The sequence below is a fragment of the Poecile atricapillus genome, chromosome 2, assembly GCF_030490865.1.
Source record: "Poecile atricapillus isolate bPoeAtr1 chromosome 2, bPoeAtr1.hap1, whole genome shotgun sequence".
In the NCBI taxonomy this organism is placed as follows: Eukaryota; Metazoa; Chordata; class Aves; order Passeriformes; family Paridae; genus Poecile; species Poecile atricapillus.
The window spans coordinates 129706692-129722311 of NC_081250.1; positions in this window are offsets into that span (position 1 = coordinate 129706692).

A 15620-nucleotide genomic window follows, 5' to 3' on the forward strand; every position below is an offset into this window, starting at 1 on the left:
TAAAATGAGAACACGTGGAAAATTACGAATTCCAACAGGAAAGTCTTTGCCTACCTTGAGATGGTGCCTGGCCTTTTGCAACAGATGTTACTTCTGTGCAAGAAGCAAGCCAGTCACTCAGAACAGTTTACTGATTAATATTGCAAGTGCATGCCTTGCTTCCTGCAAAATGGCACTTGAAAACCAAGTGTAGCACTCCCCTGTAAGGAAAGATACACAGAAAAAGAAATATTTGCGTTTGTTTTCCTCTGCAACTTTGGAAGTGAAAGCCATACCCAGCTGAAATTTCTCATCTTTCTAGATGACATGCGTACAGAGTGGAGAATGAGCCTGCAGAAATGTTGATTACTCAGAGTCTGTGTCTGGCATGTATACCAAACCACAGTTTTCTCCAGTCATTTCCATTGCAGACTGAATAGATGCTTTAAATTATACTTTTTTGGTACCCTTTTCTTTGGTCAAGAAATCTCACACTAAGGGTATTTAGCTGCTTTGAACATGGCAGGTCACCGGACACAACCTTATGTTTTCTTCCCAAGAAATCTTGTTCTCCTCTGGGACTGGAGTTAGTACACCCACCACTGGCACCTTCTCTGGTTTTTCCAACTTCTGTGTTCAGAATTTTCAACAGCAATTTTATTTCATCTGTACTCCTAATGGTAGGGCAGCAACCATTTATGTGTAAAGTATTTTAATACTTCATTTTGGTTCCTTGATTATTTTGATATGATTCACTTAAACCCAAATAATTATTATGCTCATGGATATTTGAATATAGTATTATGTAAAAAACAGCAATCACATTCAAATAGACATTACATGTGATTTTTGGCTGTCAAATCACAAGCAAAAATATTCCATTAACAAATAACAGGATCAGCGTTTGTGGCTACATTATTTTGTATTATGTGAACCACATAATACAGAACTTTGTTCATATGAGCCCTCCTAATGATGACTTTGTCCACATGAGCCCTAGTAGCAAAATGCATCTGGTTCTAGTTCAGTTTCACCTAATTTGACCTAATCACAATATTAATTTTGGTACTTAGTTGTTCTTCTAAGTAATAAACCAGAGTATGCCCAGCAGCCTCAATCTGTAAAGAAGCCATAAGGAATTATGACTTCATGAAGAAGAGCTCTATAACCACTGGGATGTTTTCAGCATTTTGGTTTCACTCTTTCATGTCTTCATTCTCAGTCCTCATTTTATGGGAAAATTGTTTGTTTCCCACTGTAATTTTTTTTCTGCAAGAAGGGATTCACACTGGTCAGAATGGAATGGTCAGAAGGGCAGTTGACTTTCAGACAGTGAAGTGCTACTGACAAGCTTGCTGTGCTTTGTGTGATTAGAAGCATACTGGGTGGAGTATATATGTCCTAGGATATTTTTAATCTGTTTTTTACAGATAGTAATAGAAGAGAGGTACCATTACTGTTATGTGACTGTAACTGAAATGTATGTCAATCAGGGAAGGATTCTTGTTGACCTTGCCACACCCATCAATATTTGCTGTCATATCACTGGATCAGATTAATGTAAAACTCTAAATATATTTTTTTTTTTTAATTACATGGTTTTATCTCACAATTTTCTAAAGGAAATTTATCAGCCATTGTTTTCATTGTCTTTTCCCGGCTTTCCTCCTGTTTTCATTCTTTCACAAGATCTTTGGCTTCTGACAATTTGACAAGAATCTGTCCCTTTTTGTTCTCATCATATGCAATGATTTTTAAGTTTATGATTTGTGAAACTTTTTTTAACAGAAGTGTAGTTAAGCCCATTGAAAATAGGTTTCCTTTTTTATTTATGTTTTGCAAAGCTCCAAGAAGCTGTTCCTGAGCTTTTAGAGTTAAGTTAGTTTAGGTAAAAGGTTGTGAAATGATGCTCAACATCTTTGTTCCAAGTTGACAACACAGATTAGATTAACATACAGAAAACTATCTCCCCAAAGTGCAACAACTTGTCTACTGTCTATCCTGATGTCTCTTAATGTATGTCTAAACACTAAGTTAAACTCAAAGATGTGAAACAATGTTCTTAATTATTTTTATTCTATTAATCTTGCAATCACCAAGAAGAAGTTTTGTCCCATTTCTTATCCTGAAGTGCAGCCAATATTGCCAATAAAACAGCTATTTGACTGGGGCTACTATTCAGGCTAACATTGAAACTTTCAGGTTTAAAATACACCATCTATCATGACTGACACCATGTTAAGATTTTCAGCTGGAAGCCTGGAAGGAGAGAGGATGGGCTCCATGACCCTCAGGTAATACCTGACTTCAGAACTTCTAAAAGTTCTCCCCATCTTCTAAAAGTATTCCCCATCTAACTAAAAAGCTAAAACTCTCTTCATGCTCCTGTCACTTCCTAACAATGTAATTTCTGGTAACTTTGACAGATACTATATTGCTTTTCTAATGTCCAACCAGAACTGCTACTGAAATAAATAATCACTTTAGCTCATCTCTTTATCCATGTAATTCCTCACTTTGCATCTCTCCAATGTCTCCTTATGCTGTCTCTGTACACACTTTGCCTTCATTTTCAAAACCTTTCTTCCTATCCTGTCTTGTTTTCACTTAGCTTTTATATGTCATTTCTCACCTCTGCCTAATAAAGAATTTTGATTCCACTGCTTTCTTTTTTTGTTTGTTTTTTACAAGCCCTGTTTTGCTTTCCCCACATGTCACTGGTTCTCTCAAATCCACCCAAAAGAGAGCTACTGTAACTTCATGCTGCTAGTGTGCTGTGCCTACTCCTATCCTGCTTCTCCCACACTTAGAATTTTTTCCTGTTAGTTCGTGTCTGGTCTCACATTTCAGTTCTAATTTCTTCAGTGCAAATACCTTCCTCTTGCAGTATGTTGGGTTAGTGGTTGACACCACTATCCCTAAAATCAGGCATTCCTAAAATCCCTGCAGCATAGCCCCAGACAGCTGTCCTTACCCATGCTTCCTGCAGGGATAGGAGGGTCATGGAGCCCATCCTCTCTCCTTCCAGGCTTCCAGCTGAAAATCTCAACATGGTGTCAGTCATGATAGATGGTGTATTTTGTGACACAGACAGCCTGCCATTAGGACAAACCCATTTCACTGAACCATCTGATGGTAATGACTTTCACTGACACTGACCTAGGCTGGCTCAAGTCAGTGTGCTGGAGGTGAAAGGCTTCATATTCCATTACCAGGACTCTGAGCCATCAAGTCTGCTCCATCCCACCCCTACTTAATCTGTATTGATAGACTTGGTAGCATTTTCCTAGCTGCCATCATCCATACAGATGTCTGCCGTTGTTTTGTTGATGCGGTCAATCAATATTGCGTTAAATATTACCTTCAGTTTACCCTTAATTGTCTGAAGTAGATGTGATATTTTCATTATTTATACAACTATGCCATTAAATTATGCTTTCCAGATTAAAAGAATAAAAGATTTGTTTACATTATTATTATTGCTCTGGCATCAACTTTTGGATTTCTGTGTAAAGAAATTAATTTCCTATCAGAGCAGGAAATGGAGACTGACAAGCTCTAGCCCCTGTTGCCTCTGGGATGTAATTATGCTTGCAAATACAAAACTAGAAAAAATCATAAGCTTAACACACTAGACACTCTTGAAAGTTTCATCTCAGCATGAAGCTATGTTTTAATTATTATTTTTGTCTGCATTGTTCAGATCGACAGTGCACCAACTAGAGTAAGTGCTTATCCTAGTTAATTCTTCATGAGACTTATGTCATTGGAAGATGCATTTAATTTATTTCTTTTTGCTTTCTTTAAGCTGGCATGGACTAAGTGGTTATCTATAAACATTCCACAAAGGTTTTACTACTTCAGGGCCAGATCCAAAGCCTGTTGAGTCAATAGGAATCATCTAAAGTCTTTGGAACAGGCTCTATTAAAAGACAGAAGTTAGCTGTGATTTTTTTGGGAACCTTGAAGAACAAAAAAGGAAAACACTCCGTTATATTCTACATTAACAGATTTCCTACTTGACACAGATTTCCCAGTCTTACGAAGCAAATCTGGACACTTAGAGATCCCCACTTACCTCAAATATATTTATATACATATTTAAATTATAATGCATTTCAAATAATTATAATTATAAAGCATTATAATAAAATCTTTTCCTGCTACAGGTTTCTGCTTGCAAATATTATTCTATTTAACACATATAGTTGTTATACCTGAACAACTGTCACCTCTGTTGCGGAAGAAGCTTTTCTTATTTACTGATCTAATTAGATAATTACAATCATGTATTTCATATTGGGGGAAATAGGATATTTTGAAAATTACTGTAACACTAGTTTGGTTTATTTTATTTAAAAAAGGTTAGCTGCTAAGTATCAGCATAATAGTTATCTATTACATTTCCATTTATTATCTATTATATTAAACAAAAAGCTCAGCTTTCAGGAATGAATGTGGGCTTTGCAATGACAAAATTAACCTAAGAAATGCTCTGCCTCCAAATACTAGTGTGGTCATCTAGGAAACAAAAACCTATTTACAATTCTATACATTATTTGTAATATAATTTGGGATCCAGACTCTCCAAATTGCATTATAGTGTCCCAAATTACTAGGCTGATACAGTTCTCGTCAGTTTATCAGAGAAATCTCCTCCAATTTGTATGAATAATAAAATATTCTATTAAGTCTGAGCTTGATTTTCTCCCATCCCAGATGTGTGCCTTGGGTATGCACCATCCCCCTTTCTACATCACTGTCCCAGTAACTAATAGGGAGTTGAACACATCAGTAGGATAAACAGAGATCGTTTTGTCCTACACCCAGTTATGCAACAGCAGAATCTTTAGGACCCTCTCCTGGCAAGGGTGGGACCTGAAATCTCATTTTATATAATTAATACATTTCATGGACAGTTAACAAAATTAATTAAATGATTACATGATACAGACCAAAGTAAGTATGGCTCCTACAAAGGTTTGTCTCACTCCTCATGACACGTGTTTCAGAGAAGATTTAGTTTGTCACAGACAGCAGTATCGTGCTGTCTATATTCCCCAGATTCATAATTTACAGTCAGAAGTGAATGTTAAATAATTTAATCATTTGTATATGCTGTGCTATGAAAACTTGTCAATTCACTGTTGTGCTGAGTTTTGCTGAGCACGGGGACACAAGTTTGAGCAAAATGTCTTGTACGCTCTCCGAAGGAGCTGTGGAAATGCAGAGATGGAGAATTAGACTTTTTTCTGCTGTGGTTTGTTCCTATACGTAGTCTAATCTGTAATTAAGATCCAAAAAACAATAAATAATAACAAAAGAAAAAAAAGCAGTCTGTTTCTGATATCTCATCTGAATCTGTTTGATTCCATCTTTCAGCTATTGGCTCTTCTTCTGTCTTTATCTATCAGAGAAGTTTTCAGCATCTTTTCACTGAGAAGATGCTTATATACTGTCATCAGACCACAGACTAAGCGTACTTTTAATAAACTGAGATTTGGGAAGTTTTACAACTAGGCATTTCCTTCAGCTCTCACATAATTTTTACAGCTGTCTGCTGCAGTCTGCCTAATTTATCAAAATGCTTTCCAAAATACAGATTACAGAAGTGCATGATTCATTCCAAAAATGGTCCCATCAGTGACAAAGTCAGAATTAAAGCATGTCATTAACCCTGGAAGTTACTTTATTACATGAATTTATATCCAACAATTAAGCATGTACTTTGTCGAAGCTTTGCTTTGGCAGACCGCATTGAATCATTTGGAGGCAGTGGCCATAATGTTTTCAAAATATTGGTTTTCAGAATAAAGCTTTTCACCTAAGTATGACTTGTAATTCTTTGTTTGGCTTCATTAAACCAAAAATGGCTTAATGGTTCCAGGACAACAGAGGATTCTTATCACTCTTAATTCCATCCTGAATGTTATTTGCCATTGGCCTTTTAAACAACCTTTCTGTTCTCATTTTTTTCATTAAAAATGAGTTTATATTCCTCACTGGAGCTTTGGCAAAAACCTTAAAGCATCTGTGGCTCACTGTCATTCCAGGAAAAACCTTATTAGAAGTGTATCATCAATCATAGCTATATTTTGGGTTCACTGTCTATTTCTTAATACCTTTAATGTGTGCTCTATTGATTTGTTACTAGGAAAGTCACCCTTCACCATTTCTTCCCACAAACACAAGTGGACTGACAAAATTCTGTAATAAGTTTAATAACAAATTCACTATTAGAAAGCAGGTCTTGACAACCTCTGCCTACTTACGACATGTGCTGTGACTACAGGCCACTGAAGTGTGAGAGCAGCTTCAGGACCGTCCCCTTGACCGTGTTTGCTGCTGGTCCCTTTCTGCGGTCGGAAGGGATGACAGCAGAAGTGGTGGCAAGTGCTCTGCAGCCGTGCAGGCACCAGCTCACTCGCTGTTTGTCTGGCATGCTGTTCCTGGCAAGGCTGCCCATCCCAACACCTTTTCCCTTTGGTAATGATTGACACAAGACAGAAGGATCCTTCATAGAAAGATCCTGGCATCACCTGTGAGGGAAAACAGATGGGATTTTTACACAGCCTGAATTCAAGAATAATGTGGATGCTTTTTCTGTCAGCACTTCAAACCACTAAAGTAAGTACAGACATAGCCCATGTTTCCTGGCTGGCCATGGGTCCAAAGACATAAGGTAATTAGGTCCTGAATTCCCCTTTACTGAGATGTGGCTTTGTGGATTTCATTCTCCCCTGTGTCTAAATGTTATCAAAACCAGAGTTTGGACAATGAATCTTAACAGCATAATGGTAGACAGCATTCACAGGGAGCATCCCTGTTCTCCTCCTCGTTTTGCAATGGTAGAATAAGATTAGGGCAGTAAGAAGCTGGAACTTCCCAAATCTTACGAGTAATTGCCAAGCATTGTTCCAGTTAACTGAGACAATACTGAACCATAGTGATGCAGTTTTGCACTCTAATGTTTTATCCTCTCTGCTGTATATTGAGGCTCTTCTTGATGCTGCCTTGCTTTAATAGCTGCATGGATTTAATTTTTTTTTTTTTTTTAAAATGAGATTTGCATCATAATGATCTAAACATAAGCTAAAATTACATCAAAAGGATATTCAAAGTTAGTACAGCCAAAGTGAGCCATCTTTTCAATATCTCTATTCAAATAAAATGTACCAAAATGAAGGGCAACCAGATCTGACTGGAATTACTTCAACACAATTTGTAAATACATCATTACTGATAGTACTAATGTTACATTGTGTCACCCTGAAAACTCAGCTTTTTGAGCTTGTTGACATAGTTTCTAAAGACTTTCCCAGGACGGTAACTGTAAACATAGATATGTGTACATTCTTTCTGTTACATGTCTTGTGATGGACATCTCTCATGGCCAATGCAGTTGGGAAAGTGTTATCCTGACTATCCAATCCCTGGCCATGGTCAGAAACCTGTAAATTCTGAAAGAAGAAATAAAGTTTCACTTTCATTTCACCACACCTTGACCTGAGTCTGTGTGATTTATTTCGTGTCCAACAGCGACAATGTTGAACTAGGCATTATATAAATACACAACAAGAAAGGTATTCTTTGCCTGAAAAATAACTGAAAATGAGCTTCGTGTAATATTATGATCTAGTGTCCAACAACTAAAAAGTGGACACGGTTTCAAAGAGGGTCATTAACTTCCAAGGAGCTGTTAAAAGATGTCAACACCAGTGTAGGATGAAATATGAAAAAACACCCCATTACATAATAAGAAGCTCTTTCTTAAAGATCAGGTGAAAAAAAAGTCTCGAGTAGCTCAAAATAACTGGAAAATTTGTGGTTCAAGCCCAATCTGTATTTATAAATATAAAACTGGTTTCTCAAAAGATCAGGAATTTGGATTAACTTTTTACTGTGAAATCTTTTCCAGGATAATTGAATTCTGTAGTGACAAAGTACATGCGAATAATTAGCAACAATTCAGCATGGAGAATTAATACTTGCTCTACATAATAAGGTGAAAGGTAGTATAGATGGAAACACTATTCTTAGTTATGAATATTTTTGTGCATATTATTCTTTCATCCAGTATCTAGTATCTTCATTCTTATCGAAATTTTATTAATTCCTGAGTTATATGCAAAAAAATTTCATCCTGCAAACATTTATGTATATGCTTTATATTATACAATCTAGTGCTAAGTTAAGAAGAGTTCTAACTTCTAGGGACTTAAGTTCTCAAACACTTCCTTTAAAAATCAGATTAAAATAAAACCAGTTTTTCCTTCTTAACAGACTGAACATTTTCATGTTAACAGAATAAATAATAAATTAATGTGACAGGAGGTAGGATAAGTATGAAGACTGAAGTGCTGCATTTACAGCTCTAATGTGTTTTGAGAAAAATCAGATCAAAGGCATTTTATGAACAGAAAATTTCTATTTCCCTTTTGGGGTAAATTGTCTTTACTATGGAAAGAGGAGTACTACTGGGAGCAGATAATCTTTTTTTGAAATCTGTTTTTCTAGAATGACTGATATACTTTTTCAGATTCATAGCCGGTAGTCTTTTTCTAGCACTAATCATGCAAGTGATGTCATAAAAAGTAACTTTTTATATAAGTTTTAATCACATATATTTCAAATCTCAAGTAGGCTGTTCAGACTAAACACTGTTTAGAAGACCCTATTATACCATGCAGTAGTGTGTGATGAGGAGATGCTACATTTATTTTAGGAGAGAAAGAAATCTGTATTTCATTTGTTACACTGCTAACTTCACTTTAGGTAATTGCATTCAGCTTTATTATTGCCCAGAGCAATAACTGATTGTTAGTTATTGAAGTCTGAAATGATTTTTCTCATTTCCCAGGGGAATCTGGAGATTTACATGGTGCACAGCAGTAACTAATAGATATAATCTGGTCATAATGTAGCCCTATAATGTGTTATTTACTTGTTGAGAACATGGATGTTAAACATTTTAACATTTCCTCAAGAAGTGTTGCAGATTTTACTCATGATATGTGAGCTTTAAATGTGTACTACTTTTATTTTCACAATGGTTGCAATGTCAGCAACCATTAGAAGGTATATAAAACACTGGGATCACACACCTGTACTTACCCAGCTTCACAGGAGCTTGAACACATTTTATCCTCAAATTCTAAAATGAAAACACATGAGTTAAAAATAACCTATGATAAGTAAATTTCATCAACAAAAGGTACTCATGAGTTTGACTTGGAATACTGCAGGAGGGTGATTAGATTGAGACAGAGGAAGGTTTTTATGGAGCAGAGCTTGCTTTTCTTGCTCTTCTCCAAATTATTTGTATCTATTTTGGTACCAGTGTATGTGCAACCTGGAGTATTTTTAAGTAGCTGTGGGCATTGTTTTATGAATGTCTCATGCTACTCTGTAGCCAAAGGACATTGAGGGTATGCAGTCACAAGCAAAATGTCCCTGGATGTATTCTGGAAGCATCAAATATTTTAAAGATGGGATTAAGATGCTTGAATTTAGGCATCTAATGCTAATTTGCATGCTGTGGTGTATTATCAGCCTGCCCCCCAGGATCTTCATATAAGGCACAGAGCCTGCAGGATTTTTTTGCCTTCAGAAGCATCCAAGTGAACATCAGGTGTCTTGTGACACACCTTTGTAGTCAAAAAATTAGCCCTCTGAAATGCATTTATTCAGTGCCCAGCACAAAAGACCTCAAACTAACTCCCACTTCCTTAAGGCAGTAAAATAAACCTTAACCAGTAATTGCTGCGACTCTTCAGTTCTGTGTCTGCCATTGAACCACATTCATAAATAAGGTCTTAGAGAAAGAAGAAGAAACTATTCTTGGTAAACTTGGGTTCATTCTGACTTTCTTAGTTAAAATGCTCAGTTTTGAGGTTACAGTAAAATGAACTGTTAATGCTAGATAAACAAACAAATAATATGAAGTAAAGCAATCTTAGCCTAATAATATATAATAACAATGGAAGTATGTTATACGTTATACTCAAGTAAATAAAATACCAACTGCTGATTGTATAATAGTGGTAAACATGTTTTATTAAAGTAGGTTTTCCTTTCCATCAAATATGAATGTTTTATGAAGGTTTCAAAGTATTCCTCATGGAAACATTAAAGAATCTGATCTTCTCTTGGTCCTCAGGGGATTTGTGACTGTTATTCACATTAAATCTAATGAGAATTACTGATATAAATACCTGGTGCATCAAGAGGCATCCAGGCTCTTAATCCTTAGCGTCTTCATCATCCTTTCTGCACAAGCTCCACCTCTTCCCAAGCTGCTGCTGCTTTCATTCCTAGAGCTCATTTCCTCATACAAAAACATTCCTTCTAATGGAGGAGTGAGCACTTTCTTTAGTGAGGACGATTTCTTGAGGAAAATCCCCTTCCTTGACTAATTGTGGTGTGTGCTTTCTTTTGTGCTAGAGACAGACCCTATTCCACCGAGCAAAAATCTGGATGCCATTTTAAAGTTTTATTGGGATCTGTATTGGATGGGGAGGGAATCAGAGCTATTTCTGCTCTCTGGATTCATCTCCAGACTGTTTATTGTCAGGGTGGGAGATGAAAGGCAAGAGGGAAGGAACAAAGCAGTAAAGTGAGGACTGCAGGAGAAAAGGAGGGGGAGTGAGAAAGGACAGGATGGGTCTGTGCTCTGATAAAAACAAAATATACAATTAAGGGTTCAAAGCCATTCCTTCCCAAACAGCAGTTAGAAAGAGCAAAATAAATTAAGTACAAGCAATACCATCCTCCCTTGAAACACCAACACTTACTATACTGCCTCCCTCTCAAAACACAGAGCAAACAGCCAGATCTGTGTCCTGGAGTTAAGTGTGCCTTTAAAGCTTACAACATGAGATTAAGCTGTTTAACATGAGATGTTCAACATTCAGTATCCTCTCTATCTCAAAGCACAATCCAAAAGAAGGGTGCTTATTTTTTTTAAGTTTTCCAATGCCAGCCAGCCTAGATTCACTGCTTCATCTGCATTGCACAAACTATAAATAAAATCACTTGAAGCAAAATGACCGGGTTCCAGTGGGTAATCTTACATATTATGCTTTGATGGATCGCTGCCGATAACATGTACTAAAAGTGTCACATTTCATGCTAAGGCCATAGATCAGGTAACTCCTGCACTGGACTATCAGCCAAGGCCACATACACAATCACTAATAGATTATGGCCAAAAATTTTTTTAAAGGATTTTAGTCAAAATTAAAATGACTTAATCTCTCCAAATCTTGTAGGGCCACTTCTTTTCCTGTATCTTCATTCTGATTAACATAATATAATATAATACAATTAATATAATATATATGTAAAATAAGTTTCACAATGGTAACATCATTATCAATGATAGCATGTGTTCTCTGCTAGTTCTTTTTCCTCTCCCTAATCACTTCCATGAAATTCTTCCCTCTGTTTTGTCCATGCAGGCATATTAGAAAAAGGTCCTGTGTTAAAGAAGCTTTCAAACTTCCGATGCTGGCTGGTACAGCATTACATCTGCCCTCACTAATCCCAACTCTCACACATTGCCCGTTTCATATTATATCAGGTTTTAATAGGATTCTTTTTCTGATAAGTAAAAAATCTATACAGAACTAGAATATTGTTATGCAATAGCTTACTATCTCTAATTGTTATCCTTGTACAGTTTTTCGTATAACCACACCTATGTTCATCTGACTACTTCAGAACAGCAGCTCTCAGTCTTTAATGAGTCCTCTTTTCTATACTGATTACAAACCCACCATTATGTGTTTGTCACAACCCTCTGCACACCAATATTGGAATCTCTTCTGATGACACTCTTATTCGGTGCCCAGAATAAGATTCATGAGCCATGTTCCAGAAGAATTAGGCAAATGCAGAACAGACAAGGAAAAGCTTTGGATACTCATGTAAATGAGATATATTTTGTATGGCAGTGGAATAGAAGACTTGCAGTTTGGTGGGATGCATGCCCAGAGAATGGGAATGCCTGGTAGGAAAACATTTGAGCTAGATGGTAAAGCTAGTCAAATAGCAAAAGGAATATGGCAGTACTTTTATGGAAGAGTAATACAATGGTATAACTGACCATGGATGGCTTTAATTTTATTACTAAGAAGATTTCTAGCCATTTGAGAGCAGAAGGAATGGAGTGATTTTCAAGGAAAGCATTAATAGCACGAAATCTGACCCTTTTTAAGAGAGGCATTAAGGAAAGGGCATGGTGTGGTGCTTGGATAACCAAGACGTAGACTTAGTGATCCAGGGATTTTAATTGTTCCTTGTTTTTCACAGACCTTGGAAACATATCTGTGAATTGCTACATCCCTTTCTTGGGTACTATATACACAATTACCTCTGCTGTATGGGTTTGTGTTGCTATCTTCCAGTTTATTCAAAGTGCTGATAACATTTCTTCCTCTGAACACATCCACCTGAAAAGGTCAAAGTAATATTTTTCTATTTTAAGTGTATTAGAAAAATAGACTTAATTTAGTGGTCCATGTTAGCTTCATTACTAAGCAAAATAGGAATCAAAATGCACAGTTTTTGCTAGTGTCTTAAAGAACTGACACTCTAACTTGGTAAAACCAATTTTATTGAAGCTCCAACAGACTTAGATAAATACGTCAATACTGTACATACCCTCTCTGGCTTGCAACAATGTTTTGGACAGATTAACTGAGCAAATAAGGCAAGTACACATTAACTGTATTGACTGTCAGGTGAATAATGCACTAAGTACATATGCAAAAAATAAATTACATTTTCAATAAAGAAACCAGGACCTATTAAAATCTGCTTCTAAAATTAATTGTTTCAGTGCTTACTGCCGTTTGATACTCTCAGACTGTGTTAAGAGTTAAGAGCAATTATTGGCTCCTGCATTTCCAGAAGACACTTCATTAGGAAAAATGTTTTGTTTCAGAGGCAATGGAAGTTTCCACCATTCTGCTTGTCCATCAAAGGCTGACAAACAGGTTATCAGCTGCTCAACCTGTTTGTGCAAAATGGGAAAAAGTCCTACTGAATTGAGTTTACTGTTCTTTATGATACTAGTAATTTTTGCTGCAGTTCTAATTTCTCAAAAATTGTTTAATTATCTCCTCACATCCTTTGCCCACACCTTTCTTCAGGGTTTGCACTGAAATATCCCTGTGTGTTTCCTAACATACTCCATATGGACACCTACAGTCAAGACCTTTATAAGAACAGTCATAAAAGTTTCCCTAGACCTTGGGACACGAATTTTATCACCCCATCTGACACAAAGCCTTTGGTATGGTCTTTCATTAAACAGCTCAGGACAACAAGATACCTTGATGGTGATGGTAGGGAAGCTACTGCAATATTCTGGTAATATCTTACAGATTAGTAAACTTTATTAGTAATTAGTGGTGTATTTGGCAAGGTGAGAGCCACCACAGTGGGATACAAGTGCTTTTAGGGTGGAAACATCACTGTCCCTGGGTACATGTGGTACACATTCTGAACCATTTGTAAAGAGGCTGTTACATAATCTTACTCCCGTGTTTTACCTCTTAGTCTGCACTATTTGTTTAAAGCATGAGATTGCGGTTCTTAAGAATACAATTTTTAACTGACCACTTTACAAATAAAATGGACTACACAAAAATGATGTTTTCCCATGCTTTCAGGGATTATTAAATGGCCTTGTCATCTCCTGGAGGATAAAAAACCCCAGTGTTATTCATTTAGAGTTTCTCCCTCTTGAAAATAGCCTGTTGGTTTTATTATTGTAAGGACTGGTCCACTGAACTTAGTACAGCCTCTGAGGTCTCAGTGAGAATCCTATGATTAATGAGGTAGCCATTAATGTCAGTAGATTGAACAACTGAAATCTGATTATATTAAAGTGCTTCCCAAACATTAGGGTCACATTAACAGTTTATTGAAACAAGCTGATAAAATTTAAAATGGTCATCTAATTCCCTAGGGTTCCTAATTGTTGCATGATAAATCACTCTGTAGAGAAATCTATTACAATGTTCCAAATGTGAAAATGTAATTTACTGTACCATTAGTAGGGTGTTTGAAGCACATCAGTTCTTTCATGGGGGAGTTTTGCCAGAATAAGACAAAACTCTGTATATGAAGGGTTTTTTCTTACAGATTGAGATAATGCACAGGCCTTGAGCTGCCTAAATTATATAAGAAAAATGAGACATCTTAGGGAGACAAATCATTTGGCAGTGACTTGCAAGTCTATTGCGAAAAGTACAGCATGAATGAGCATTCATCTATGTTTATAGTATTATTCTACTTACAAGCGTATTTTTGCAGAGATTAAAAAGTTTTCATGGCTCAGTTATGGTGGTTTCTTACAGAGAAATAATCAGCTGAAAAATCACACATTTCTGGTTACAGAACCTCAGATGCTCAAATGCAAATTTTTGCACAGAGGGCCTGAGTTACTCAAACCTATGTCTGCAGAATTTGGGTCTATCTTGATAGTGTTTTCTCCTTTCAGTGTCAAAAATTACCCCACACACCTGTATTTGCATCTTTCTTTCCTCAGTTTATTTATTGTATAATTTTATTACTCCCATTCTGTGCCTAGGTAGAATTTGAGCTTCTGAGATTAATACATGTATTTCATTGTGTGCACGTAAATAAATAGCTGAATGATGAGCATCTCAACATGCCCTAATTTAGTCTCTAGTTTGGTGAGTTTGACCTCAGTCAAGCAGTCACAATGAACTTAGCTTCCAGTGAGAATGGAAAGTGGTTTAGTACACAGCAGAACTATTTTTAAAGGAGGAAAAATATGTCAGCTTAATCCCTTTCATGAAAAGAGGGCTAAAATACTGTAAAAATGAGTGATAGAATGGGAGAAAATCTTAGAGTCATAGAACGGTTTGGGCTGTAAGGGACCTTATAGATCATCCAGTTCCAACTCTTCTGCCAAAGGAAGAGACATCGTCCACAAGATCAAGTTGTTTAGAACTGCATCCCATCTGGCCTTAAACACTTCCAAGCATGGGCCATCCACTTCTCCAGGCAACCTGTTGCAGTGTCTCACCACCCTCACACCAAAGAAGCTTTTCCTTGTATCTAATCTAAGCCTTCCCTACTCTGTTCCTTTAATTTGGAGCCCATTCCCCATTGTCCTGTCTTGCTCTTGTAAAATGTCCTTCTCTATCTTTCTTGCAGGCTCCCTTCAGGTATGGAAGGGTTGCAGTTAGGTCATGCTGAAATCCTCTCTTCTCCAGGCTGAACAATCTCAATTCTCTCAGCCTCATAGGAGAGGTGCTCCTGCCCTCTCATCATCTTGGTGAGACTCTGGACTTACTCCAACAGATCCATGTCCTTCCTGTGCTGGGGACTCCAGGCTGGATCTCATCAGAGCAGAGGGGCAGAATCCCCTCCCTCCCCTGCTGTCCAGGCAGCTTTGGATGCAGTCCAGAACACAATTGCCTTCCTGGGCTTCCCAGTGCTCATGGCTGGGTCATGTCCATCCTCTCATCCACCAGCACCCCCAAGTCCTTCTTGGCAGGGCTGCTCTCAACATCCCTAGCCTGTGTTGATAGCATGGCTTTCCCCATCCCAGGTATGGCACCAACCCTTGGTTAAAAATGATGGCATTTGTACTTAATATCCTC